The following is a 13,596-nucleotide window of genomic DNA, read 5'->3' on the forward strand; positions in this document are numbered from 1 at the left end:
CTGACAACCCGAGACTAGCAAAGTTCTTTTCTCTTAAAGTAAAACCACACCAAGCCTAAAGCGTGCAATTCTTTCTAATTTCCAATTCTCTTTCCTTTTCAACAACAAGAAGCAAAGAGCCAAATGCTCAGAAGAACATGTCGCTGACAGCCAGTGGAAGTGCATTTATATTTAGAGTAAAATTTCAAGACACACAATGAAGCATTTTTTAGTTTAAAGATCTTAATTGGCTTTATTTCTAATTCTACACTACATTCCAGAAAATGGAAGAAGTGTTCTGAAAATCAGCACTTTCACAAAGGATTCTGCTGCAATATAAACATATTTTCACGAATTTTCTATAATTTTCAGACTAGTAACTTTAAAAATGGATGCACCACACAAGGCCATGGACACAGAGATGACAGTCTGAAAAGGGCATCAGATGTGAAAGCTCTCGGCAAGGACCCACTGTACGGCGATCCTGCTTTCTCCCTCACCCTGTTAAATCAACATCACCACAAGAAGGAAACTGTTAAGAATGAGTGCTGGGGGAATTCACATTTCAACCTTCAAAAAGCATGATAAAGTAATCTACTTATTTTTTTCTTTTTTAAAAAAATATTTACTTATTTGAAAGTCTGAATTACAGAGAGAGAGGGAGCAAGAGAGACAGAGAGAGAGAGAGAGAGAGAGGGAATCTTCCATTCGCTGGTTCACCCCGCAAATGGCCACAAAGGCCAGGGCTGAGTCAGGCCAAATCCAGAAATTTCATCTGGGTCTCCCAGGTGGGTGCAGGGGCCCAAAGACTTGGGCCGTCTTCTGCTGCTTTCCCAGGCCATAGCAGAGAGCTGGATCAGAAATGGAGCAGCTGGGTCTCATATAGAATGCTGGCACTACAGATGGCGGCTTAACCCAGTGCACCAAGGTGCAGGCCCCCTACCTATTTTTCTTAAATAACAGTTTTGATTTTGAAGTTAACAATCTCGAGTACTGAAAGGTTAAAAACAAAACAGACCCACAAACACCTACATTTACTATGTCCAAGGCACACACCGAATCTTTGCAACACAAAGACCCGTTGAAATAGGTACTATTATGTCACTCCCATTCCCCATAAAAAGAAACTGAGATTTAGAAAGGTAAAGTAACTTGTCCACAGTCACACAGCAAACTTAGCGGCCTGGGACTGGAGGACCCCTCAACTATTGTTCTAGCTTGTCTCTGTGCTGAGATACCATTTTCATCAGGGTAGAAAATCATTAAAAGGTTGCAAAAAGTTTTGACAAGGAAAAACAGGAGCTCTCATAGATTGTGGGCGTAGTTTGACCTAATTATCTACGGAACTGAAAGAATGTTGTTCTGTGGTTCATTTGTTTGAATAAGTTTCCAATTTTCTTCTCGATCCATTACCAGTTGACATAACCAACTTTGCATTTCTTGATACCGTGCAATGATACATATTTTAAAAGCCACCAAGCCAAAATATCTGGGAGAAAGTTTGGCAGACCAAAAAATGTATGAAGTGGCATTAGACTATTTAATGAGGAACCAAATTAAAACTTTTACATTGCATGGTTAACAAAATTCCCATTTAGTTTTTATTGTTGAAAAGAGCTTTTGTAAAACTGAATTGTTAAACTATATTTGAAAAAACAAATAAATCAATAGAATATTGAAAACACAAATATTTTGCTTTCATCCTGTTTTTCTCAATAAACAGTACATTGAAGCTGTTAAACAAATATGAAAGAATGCATCCTTCAGCTCTTCACATACTGATAACCATTTCAGGAGAACTGAAAACTTTTATTCTCATGTCTAACCAATACTTTGCTGCAGCTAGGATTGTGTGTGTGTGTGAAACAACTTTATTGAGATTTCTTTCTTTCTTTCTTTCTTTCTTTCTTTCTTTCTTTTTTTTGACAGGCAGAGTGGACAGTGAGAGAGACAGAGAAAGGTCTTCCTTTTCCGTTGGTTCACCCCCCAAATGGCCTCTGCGGCTGGCGCTCTGCGCTGATCCAAAGCCAGGTGCTTCCTCCTGGTCTCCCATGCGGGTGCAGGGCCCAAGCACTTGGGCCATCCTCCACTGCCTTCCCGGGCCACAGTAGAGAGCTGGACTGGAAGAGGAGCAACCGGGACAGAATCCAGCGCCCTGACCGGGACTAGAACCTGGTGTGCTGGCGCCGCAGGCGGAGGATTAGCCTATTGAGCTGCGGCGCCGGCCCAAACTAATTTTTTTTAATTTTATTTATTTATTTGAAACTCAGAGTTACATGGAAAGAGATGGAGAGGCACAGAGAGAGAGAGGTCTTCCATCCGCTGGTTCACTCCCCAGTTGGCCGCAACGGCCGGAGTTGTATTGATCTGGAGCCAGGAGCCAGGAGCTTCTTCCAGGTCTCCCACATGGGCACAGGGCACAAACACTTGGGCCATCTTCCGCTGCTTTCCCAGGCCATAGCAGAGAGCTGGATCAGAAGTGGAGCAACCTGGACTCGAACTGGCACCCATACGGAATGCCAACACTGCAAACGGAGGCTTTAACCACTACACCACAGTGCCGGCCCCTATTTTTGCAGACTTGAGACATCAATTTACACTCTCAGCAGCCATGTATAAGGGGTCACACTGGTTCACACCTTTCCCAAATTTGGTATTGTCATAGTTCCCAACTTTTGGAAATTGAATATGTGTAAAATGGTGTATCACTATGGAATTGTTTTGTGTTTTCCTGATTACTGGTTTGGTTGAGCATTAATTTATATGCTTATTAGACTCGTGTTTCTTCAATGAAATGACTGTTCATTGGATTCATCACTTATTCTTGACACTAATAACTTTTTTTTACAAAAGTATACATACGTAAAAGTACATATAAAAGACCATATATGATTTACATACACATACACACAAGAGTATATACATATGAGAGTCTTTCCAAATTTGTGGAAAATGGAATTAAAAGTTTATTTTGGTGCAAACATATTTTCAAATCTATGCTTAGGTTTTTCCTAACATGCATTTTCCAAAAGCGTCATTAAAATATGGGAAGTTGGGTGTGATTTATAGATTGTGATGAACATACTATCATGTTAATAATATGAGAAGCTAGGTTTGATTATTCTGAAATAAAAAGTTAAGAAGCCTTTCGTACAAAAAGCTTTCATTTTTATTTATTTATTTGAAAAAGGGAGAGAGATCTTCCATCCACTGGTTCAATTCTCAAACGGCTGCAACAGCCAGATCTGGGCCAGGTTGAAGCCAGGAACCAGGAACTCCATCTGAGTCTCCCAAGTGTGTGGCAGGGGCCCAATTACTTGGGCCACCTTCCGTTGCTTTCCTGGGCACATTAGCAGAAAACCGCATCAGAAGCAGGGCATCTGGAACTCAAACCTGCATTCTGACATGGGATGCCGGCATCACAAGCAGCAGCTTAACTTACTGTGCCACGACACCTGATCCCCAACAAGCTTTTTTAAAAAAGATTTATTTATTTGAAAGGCAGAGTTAGAGAAAGAGAAAGAGAAAGAGAAAGAGAAAGAGAAAGAGAAAGAGAGAGAGAGAGAGAGAGAGAGAGAAAGAGAGAGAGAGAATCGTCCATCCGCTGGCTCACTTCCCATATGTCCGCAACACCCAGGGCTGGGTGAAGCCAATCCCAGGAGCCAGGAACTCAATCTGAGTTTCCCATGTGGGTGGCAGGGCTCCAAGAACTTGAACCATCATCTGGGGTCTCTTCTAGGTGTCTCAAAGCAACAGCTTAACCTGGTGCATCAAAATCTCCTCCCCATATTTACTTTTTCTTAGTCATTATCCTTTTGGGATCTTGTTTAAAAAAATCCTTCCCTACCTTAGAGGCAGAAAGATACTGTAATTACCTCTAAAGATTTAGAGTTCTGCTTTTGGTGTTTTAATTCTTATGCCATCTACAGTTGTTTTATTTTAGCCCTGTTTGTTGGACATTCCCTCAACGATCTGTATAACATGTGTCAATTATCTATTTACTATATAAAATTGGACCTGCTTCTGGGCCTTATGATTTGTTCCATTGATCAGCTTGTCTATCTTTGTCCTTGCTTAATATACTGTTATGCTTACTGTATTTTTATTTAAAGTCTTTATATCAGAAGTATCTTGGCTCTGCATTCCTTTTTTTTTCTTTTTTCATATAATTGAAGCATCAAATTGCCATGATCCACAAAAATTCTTTGATGTTAATGTTTTGCCATCTCAATTCTCTGATTAATTTGGAGAGAACTGAGACTTTTGTGACATTGTCTTCTTATCATGGAACAGGAAGTATTTCTCCACTTACCTAGCTATCTGTCAGTGTTCTTCAGCAAAAATTCACATCCTGAACCTTATCTTTTTTTTTCCTGTTGCAAAATGAACCTTTTACAATTAAGGGTTTCTGGGTGGGTGTCGTGGTGCAGTGGGTGAAGTCTCTGCTTGGGACACTCACATTCTGTATCAGAGTGCCTTGTTCGAGTTCCAACCGCTCAGTGCTTCTGATTCAGCTTCCTGACAGTGCACCTAGGAGATAGCGGATGATGGTTGAAGTTCTTGGGTCCCTTCTACACACATGGTAGACAAGGATGGAGTTCTGGGTTCCTGGCTTTGGCCTGGCCTAGTCCTGACTGTTGTGGGCATTTGAGAAGAGAAGTTAATCAATGGATGAAAGATTTCTCTCTCTCTCTCTCTTTCTCTCTCTCTCTCACTCTCCCTGCTCACCCTGTTGCTCTTTCAAAGAAAATAAATAAATATTTTTTAAAAAACAGTGGATTTTATTTATTGTTTATTGGGTGGTGAAAATTTGTCATTTGATTTGAGCTTAAAATCAGACTCCTTGCAAAATTCTCCTTGTATTTCTTGAAATTATCCTGCACAGTCTTTGGGGGTTTTCCATACAATCAAATCATCGGCAATAAATGACAGTTTTCATCTTATTTTCCAGGAACCTGGATTGGAAAAGGCATGCTGGTATAGGATGTGGATGTCTCAAGTGGCAGCTCAAGCAGATACACCACAACCCTCACCCTAGTCACTGCTCCATTTTAATTCTGATAATCAAAGTTATTTTAGCTTCATAAAAGGAGAATCTAGAAGATTTTGGTGTAAAAGTGGAATGATATTTTCCTCTAAAGTTTGGAAGTCCTTTCCTGTTAAAAGATCTGAGTTTTGTGCTTTCTTTGTGTGAAGATTTTAACTCTGTGTTTCAATTTAAAAAAAAAATTGTTCTAGGGCAGATAAAGTTACTTTAGGACAATGCTTAAAAATGTTCCATTTCACATGAATTTTCAAGCTAATCTTTTATTAATCCCCTTTCTCAGCCATCTTATTATTTCTTCATGTCTTCTTTTTCATTTTGTTAGAAAATTGTATACCTTGTCACTTTGTTTGAAAAACAAATTTTGGCTTTGTGTTTTACTCTTTCATTCTTTATTTGCTAAGGCTCATTTATTTTTTTATTTTTTAAAATTTATTTATTTACTTGAAAGTCAGAGTTACACAGAGAGAGGAGAGAGGAGAGAGGAGAGAGGAGAGAGAGAGAGAGAGAGAGAAAGGTCTTCCATCTGCTGGTTCACTCCCCAGTTGGCTGCAATGGTTGGAGCTACGCCAATCCCAATCCGAAGCCAGGAGCTTCTTCCTGGTCTCCCACGCAGGTGCAGGGACCCAAGGATTTGGGCCATCTTCTACTGCTTTCCCAGGCCATAACAGAGAGCTGGATCAGAAGTGGAGCAGCTGGGTCTTGAACCGGCACCCATATGGGATGCCAGTGCTTCAGGCCAGGGCGTTCCCACCACAGTGTTGGCCCCATGGCTCATTTATTTTTTTAAAAGATTTATTTTATTTATTTATTTGAAAGACAGAGTTAGAGAGAGAGAGGTAGAGACAGAGAGAGAGGTCTTCCATCCGCTGGTTCACTCCCAGATGGCCTCAATGGCTGGAGCTGTGCCAATCCAAAGTCAGGAGCTTCTTCCGGGACTCCCACATGGGTGCAGGGGCCCAAGGACCTGGGCCATCTTTTACTATTATCCCAGGCCATAGCAGAGAGCTGGATGGCAAGAGGAGCAGCCAGGACTAGAGCCAGCGGCTATATGGGATGCCGACACTGCAGGCCAGGGCTTTAACCTGCTGCGCCACAGCGCTAGCCCCAAGGCTCATTTATTTTTAATTTTTATTTATTTATTTGAGAGACAGAGTTAAATAGACAGAGCTCCCATCCCTTTGTTCACTCCCCAAATACCCACAACACCCAAGGGGCCAAAGCTGGGAGCTAAGAACTCAATTCAGGTCTCCCGCATGGGTGGCAAGAGCCCAGTGACTTGAGCCATCATGGCTGCCTCCCAGGATCTGCACTAGTAGGAAGCTAGAGTCAGGAGCCAGAACCAGGAATGGAACCCAGGTACTCTGATGTTGGGGTGTGGGTATCTTAACTCCTAGGCCAAAGGTCCATCTTGCTATTATTTAGATCACATATTACTACAGAAATGTATCAAATGTATTGATAGCATAATATGATTTTCCTCATTTAGGTTATCAATGTGTTAAATTTTATAGATTAGCTTCATGATATTGAAGCATCCTTTTATTTTTAAGGAAACCCATACTTGTATAGATTTTTGATTTAAAGAATATATATTCCTGAATGATTTTCCTTTTATTGAGTTATTATTGTATGAGGGGTCTTCAAAAAGTTTGTGGCAAATGTGTGTTATGAAAAAATTATACAAGAGTTTTACATTTTGGCATCAAAATAAAATTATATTTTTTAAAAAACAAGATTTATTTCTTTGAAAGGCAATTCCGGGGGCGGGGGGAGAGACAGAGAGAGAGAGAGAGAGAGAGAGAGAGAGATCTTTGATCTGCTGTTTCATTCCCCAGATGGCCACAATGGCCAGACCTGGGCCGGATCAAAGGAACTTCTTCCAGGTCTCCCATGTGGGTGCAGGGGCCCAAGTATTTGGGCCACCTCTGCTGCTTTCTCAGGCTCATGAGCAGGGTGCTGGTTTGGAAGTGGAGCAGCAGGACTCGAACCAGCGCCCATATGGGTTGCTGGCACTGCAGGTGGCGGCTTTACCCGCTACACCACAGTGCCGCCCCCCCCCCTTTATAATATTCTAAAACTTTCTGGTGTTGTGGTTCAGTAGGTTAAGCCACCACTTAGTATGCCCGCATCCCATATCACAGCGCTGGTTCCAGTACTGGTTGTCTCACTTCCCATCCAGCTCCATGCTAATACGCCTGGGAAGATAGCAGATAATGGCTCAAGTGCTTTGGCCCTGTGCACTCTTGCGGAAAATCTGGATGGAGTTCCTGACCCCTGGCTTCCGACTGGCCTAGCTCTGCCTCTTATGGGCATTTGGGGAGTGAACCAGAGGATAGAAATTCTCTCTCTCTGTCTCTCTGTCTCTGTTTTTTCTCCCTCTCTCTCTGTCTCTCCCCCTCTCTCTGCTGCTCTTTCAAATAAATGAACATATCTTTAAAAACATGTTAGATATTTTAAATGAGGAATTATATACTGTATGAAATATATCTCGGCCGGTGCCGCGGCTCACTAGTCCAGCTCTAGTCCAGTCCAGCTCTCTGCTGGGGCCCGGGAGTGCAGTGGAGGATGGCCCAGGTCCTTGGGCCCTGCACCCGCACGGGAGACCAGGAGGAAGCACCTGGATCCTGGCTTCGGATCATCGCAGTGCACGGGTGTAGCGGCCATTAAGGGGTGAACCAACAGAAAACGAAGACCTTTCTCTCTGTCTCTCTCTCTCTCACTGTCCACTCTGCCTGTCAAAAAAAAAATTAGTTTGGCCTTGCGTGTAAAGCTGAATGTTGCATACCATTTCTAATTAGATATTAATAAAAATCTTACCATATATTTATGCAAGATTGTTCATAGCAGCACTATTTATAATAACAAAGAACCCTGCAGACTGAATGATTGACAGGAGAATTAATAAGTTACAGTTTACTTACGCAAATATCATACCCCCAAAAATAACGTATTATAGTTCTACACAGCCATGAGGATGAATGTTAATAATATACCCTTGAATCAGAAAAGTAAGCTCTAGGGGCAGGCATCCGCCACAGTATATACACTGCTGCCTGGGGAGCCCACATCCTATACAGGAGTGCCTGGGTTTAAGTTCCAGCTTCCTTCCTGATTCCAGCAACTTGATAATGTACTTGGGGAAGCATCAGGTGATGTCTCAAGTACTTGTATTTTGCCATCCATGTGGGAGACCTGGATTGAGTTTCTGACTCCTGACTTCAGCCTGGCCCAGCCCTGGCTTTTGAGGGCACATGAAGAGTAAATCAGCAGATGGGACTCTCTCTCTCTCTCTCATTTTTTAATAAAAGTAATCCATATAAACATGACAGAGTATGGTAATCATTTTAAAAATTGAATAAAACCTAAGAAGATTTTATTTCGGTATAAATATGTATGAAATAAAGGTTCCTTTAAAAAAAAAAAAAGAGAGTGACAGGATTGGACCTTTGGCCTAGAAGTTAGGATGCCAGGTAAGATGTTTGTGTTCCATATCCTAGTGCCCGGGTTTTACACCAAGTTCTCTCCTGACCCAGCTTCCTGCTAATGGGGACTGGACCGTGTGAGGCAGTGGTGGAGGCTCAAGTAGTTGGGTTCCTGCCACCCATGTGAGAGACTTGGATTGAATTCCTGGCTCCCGGCTTCAGCCTCAGCTCAGGTTCATTGTAGTCATGTGGGGAGCTAACCAGTGGATGGGAGCACATGCTCTCTATATTTCCACCCTCACATAAAAAACAAAGAAATAAAAATGAATTTATAAAATATTTCTCTTAGTTTGTTAACAAACGAGAACAACAAACAAAATCAGGCAGCCTCTAGGGAGGAGACAGGGGTGTTAGGAAAGGAGCCCTTAGGTATATGTAAATTAGATGTAAATGGATATTAATGTTATAGTTCTAGTTTGAGGGGAGGGCATGAACTCAAAGGGAATATGGATGTTGCAGTTCCTGTCTTGCATTGAAGAATTTCCATTTGGACAGGGACAGTGAGTAAAATAAACCTCCTGCAGCAGTGGTCAGGTGGGGGACTTCAAGGGAGGAGTTGCTAAAGAACCTTGCAAGTGCTGGCTGTTTTATACACAAAGTGGCTCTCCCTGATTGGTCCCTTTCTGAGAAGTGAGTATAGATTTAACTAATCAGGGGAGGAGCAGAATAACAAACAGCAAATCAGAAAGCAAGGATAACAAGTCAGGAGGCAGCCGGCGTAGCAGCTCACTAGGCTAATCCTCTGCCTTGCAGCGCCGGCACACCAGGTTCTAGTCCCGGTTGGGGCGCCGGATTCTGTCCCGGTTGCCCCTCTTCCAGGCCAGCTCTCTGCTGTGGCCAGGGAGTGCAGTGGAGGATGGCCCAAGTGCTTGGGCCCTGCACCCCATGGGAGACCAGAAGCACCTGGCTCCTGCCATCGGATCAGCGTGGTGCGCCGGCAGCAGCGCAGCGGCCGCGGCGGCCATTGGAGGGTGAAGCAACGGCAAAGGAAGACCTTTCTCTCTGTCTCTCTCTCACTGTCCACTCTGCCTGTCAAGTCAGGAGGCAAAGATATCAACCACTCAGGAGACTAGACTAATAACCATCAGACATCAGAAGGCAGGGTTAACAACCAATCAGGGAACTGACATTAGACTGCTTTGCAGAGAAGTGTGCACAGTACTCAATCAGATCCATTGAGCAGACGCAACAACATCTGAAGATTGTGTTGTATGTATTTCCCTAGTCTTCCAACTCCCCTCCCTCAGTTCTCCTGGAGAGTTACATCACGTGTTTTTTCTTTCCTGTGTTTTGTTTCCTGTCCAAGGGCCCATTTGGTGGAGTCCCTTACCTAAAGGCAATATAAGCTCCTCAGCTCCGCCTAGAGATGCAAATCAGGTACCTGGGAAAACCTGTTGGACCATAGAAAACTCGCTGCAACTGAGGAAAGTTTGCAGTTACAAGTTTGCTTCTTGGATTGTAGTCCACATTGCAATGGCTGTCCTGCCTGCTGCTCCTTTGCAAGCATACGGGTAACACTCATCCTAAGAAAGGATACCACTCTAAGTATACCCCTCAGGTTACAGTCTGTGTTGCAGCAGCTGTCAGCCCCTACCTGTCCTGCTTCCCTACTTCTTCCTTCCAGTGTGTTCAATAAATCTAGCTCAGCTCATTTTGTTTGCTCTGGTAAATTCCCTCCCAACTCGTGATATCAGCCTTAATAGGTTCCTTCCTGAGGTACCTTTCTCTGAAGGGAGGAGAGAACTTCCACTTTGACCATGGCCTTGTCTAAATATGATCAGAGTCGGTGAACTCAGGGGGCTTCCATAGCCTTGGCAACTCATGACAAGGGCCTAGGGTGATTACTGACGCCATAAACAAGAGTGTCAATTTGCTAAGTCAACAACAGGAGTCACTGTGCACTTACTCCTCATGTAGGATCTCTGTCCTTAATGTGTTGTACAATGTGAATTAACGCTATAACTAGTACTCAAACAGTATTTTACACTTTGTGTTTCTATGTGGGTGCAAACTGTTGAAATCTTTACTTAATATCTACTAAATTGATCTGTATATAAAGATAATTGAAAATGAATCTTGATGTGAATGGAATGGGAGAGGGAGCAGGAGATGGGAGGGTTGCGGGTGAGAGGGAAGTTATGGGGGGTGAAAAGCCATTGTAATCCATAAGCTATACTTTGGAAATTTATATTTATTAAATAAAAGTTAAAAAAATAGGTTCCTTCCTGCGTCAGGTGTTATGTTTTCTTTTCTTTTTTTTTTTTAAGATTTATTTATTTATTTGAAAGGCAGAGTTGCAGAAAGAGAGAGAGAGAGAGGTTTTCCATCCATTGGTCACTCCCCAAATGGCCGCAACAGCCAAAGTTTGCCAATCCGAAACCAGGAGCCTGGAGTTTCTTCCAGGTCTTCCACATAGGTGCGGGGGCCCAAACACTTGGGCCACTTTCCACTGCTTTCCCAGGCCATAGCAGAGAGCTGGATCGGAAGTGGAGCAGCTGGGACTAGAACCGGCACTCACATAGGATGCCAGCACTGCAGGCGGCAGCTTTACCCGCTACGCCACAACATCGGTCCTGTTACCATTTTCTTTAAAAAATATTTGAAAAAGTTTTTTTGAGGTGTTTGAAGTCTAATTACCTTGGAGTTTATTCTAAAAGAAAAAGGTCATAATGTTCTCATGCAATACATGCATAACAATGATTGCAGAAAGCAGAAATATCTGAGGAATTTTGCACTTGTGACCCACACAAAACACCAATACCCAAGTGGTACACCATTAAAGAAATACTTCAGGGCTGCTGCTGTGCAATAGTGGGCTAAGCCTCTGCCTGCGGCACCAGCATCCCATAGGGGAGCTGGTTGGTGCCCTGGCTGCTCCTCTTCCAGTCCAGCTCTCTGCTGTGGCCCGGGAAGGCAGTGGAGGATGGCCCAAGTGCTTGGGTCCCTGCACCGGCATGGGAGACCAGGAGGAAGCACCTGGCTCCTGGCTTCAGATCAGCACAGCTCCAGCCATTGCGGCCATTTGAGGAGTGAACCAGAAGATGGACCACTCAAATAAATAAATAAAATCTTACAAAAAAAGAGAAAGAGATACCTTAAGCACTTTATGACATACTGTGGTAGCCAATGCAGAGGCATGACTTAGGTGGGCACAGGAATGTAGGTCAGAAAACAGAGAAAATCACACTGAAACTACTCAGTTTCTTTACAAATCACTGAGCAAGAAAAGCAACATTGAACTTCCACACTGATCTTACACCTCTATAAAGTACCTTGAGTCAGATCCAAACTTAAGCCTCTCCTCCTGTATCTTTGGTAAACAACTACGTGGTAGACTTACATGACTTTTCCCCCTGGATTTTACCTGGGAGTGGTCTTTTTTTTTATTTAAAAGAGGGCAGATTTAGCACTTTCACACTAATGTCACCATGGTTAATATTTCTTGGGATTTCAGGAAGATTCACATTCTTTACAGTTGATACAACACAGGCTAGGGCTCCCTCTAAGCCTCAGATTTCTCCAGCTTATTTTGTGCATCAATTTGTGTAACAATCGCATTCATGTTGGTCTCTTAACACTATTTCTCCCATCACCAATTCTGCAAGAATATTGTGAACCTTGTCTATTAAGAAATTAAATCCAGTTTATGGACATTTTCAAAACACCTGTCTGATGTTTCCACGACTACTTGAATTAGATCTAAAATGCTAAGTTCACTTTCTGAATACTCCACAGAGAAGACACACTAGAACGTTGTGTAATGTCTAGAAATCATTTTGTTAAGGGAGAGAACGATCCAACATGGGAAGTGGGATACACAGCAGACTCATAGAATGGCAGATGTCCTAAACAGCACTCTGGCCTCAGAATCAGCCCTTAAGGCATTTGGATCTGGCTGAAAAGCCCATGAGAGTATTTCAGGCATGGAAAGTCAAGACACTCTGGCAAAAAAAAATAAATAAAATAAAATGACCTAAATGAAAGATCTCCATGAGTGAGATCCCAGTGAAAAGAACAGGTCATCAAAGAAGGAGGTACCTTTCTCTGAAGGGAGGAGAGAACTTCCACTTTGACTATGACCTTGTTTAAATAAGATCAATATCTGCGAACTCAAAGGCTTCCATAGCCTTGGCAACTCATGACAAGAGCCTAGGGTGATTACTGATGCCATAAATAAGAGTGTCAGTTTGTTAAGTCAACAACAGGAGTCACTGTGCACTTACTCCCCATGTAGGATCTCTGTCATTAATGTGCTGTACATTGTGATTTAATGCTATAACTAGTACTAGTACTCAAACAGTATTTTCACTTTGTGTTTCTATGTGGGTGCAAACTGTTGAAATCTTTACTTAATATCTACTAAATTGATCTTCTGTATATAAAGAGAATTGAAAATGAATCTTTGGCAGGTGCTGCAGCTCAATAGGCTAATCCTCCGCCTTGTGGTACTGGCACACCGGGTTCTAGTCCCAGTCAGGGCACCAGATTCTGTCCCGGTTGTCCCTCTTCCAGGCCAGCTCTCTGCTGTGGCCTGGGAGTGCAGTGGAGGATGGCCCAAGTGCTTGGGCCCTGCACCCCATGGGAGACCAGGAGAAGCACCTGGCTCCTGCCTTTGGATCAGCGCAGTGCACTGGTCGCAGCGCGCTGGCCACGGCGGCCATTGGAGGGTGAACCAACGGCAAAGGAAGACCTTTCTCTCTGTGTCTCTCTCACTGTCCACTCTGCCTGTCCAAAAAAAAAAAAAGAAGAAGAAGAAGAAAAGAAAATGAATCTTGATGTGAATGAAAGGGGAGAGGGAGCGGGAGATGGGAGGGTTGCGGGTGAGAGGGAAGTTATGGGGGGAGAAAAAGCCATTGTAATCCTAAGCGGTACTTTGGAAATTTATATTCATTAAATAAAAGTTAAAAAGAAATCATTTTGTTGTCAGATGGTGCAATTAATAATTCTCCTTCATATTTTCATCTCCCTTAGATACCAAATGCAAAGTCTCCCCGAGGATTTGCTATTCTCTATCATCACTGTGGGGCTGCAGAACTTGGAGAGTCTCAGCTTCCAGTGATTGTTAAAGATGAGGATCACCTTGCTCAT

The 13,596-nt window shown here is 43.0% G+C and overlaps 1 pseudogene; it reads right to left on the minus strand.

Annotated features, from left to right (window-relative positions):
* Positions 1-11,891: 11,891 nt before the first annotated feature.
* Positions 11,892-13,596, minus strand: LOC100337762 (AP-3 complex subunit sigma-1-like; annotated as a pseudogene).

Source organism: Oryctolagus cuniculus, chromosome X (assembly GCF_051225735.1).
Source record: "Oryctolagus cuniculus isolate XC-2025 breed Fujian yellow rabbit chromosome X, ASM5122573v1, whole genome shotgun sequence".
Lineage (NCBI taxonomy): Eukaryota > Metazoa > Chordata > Mammalia > Lagomorpha > Leporidae > Oryctolagus > Oryctolagus cuniculus.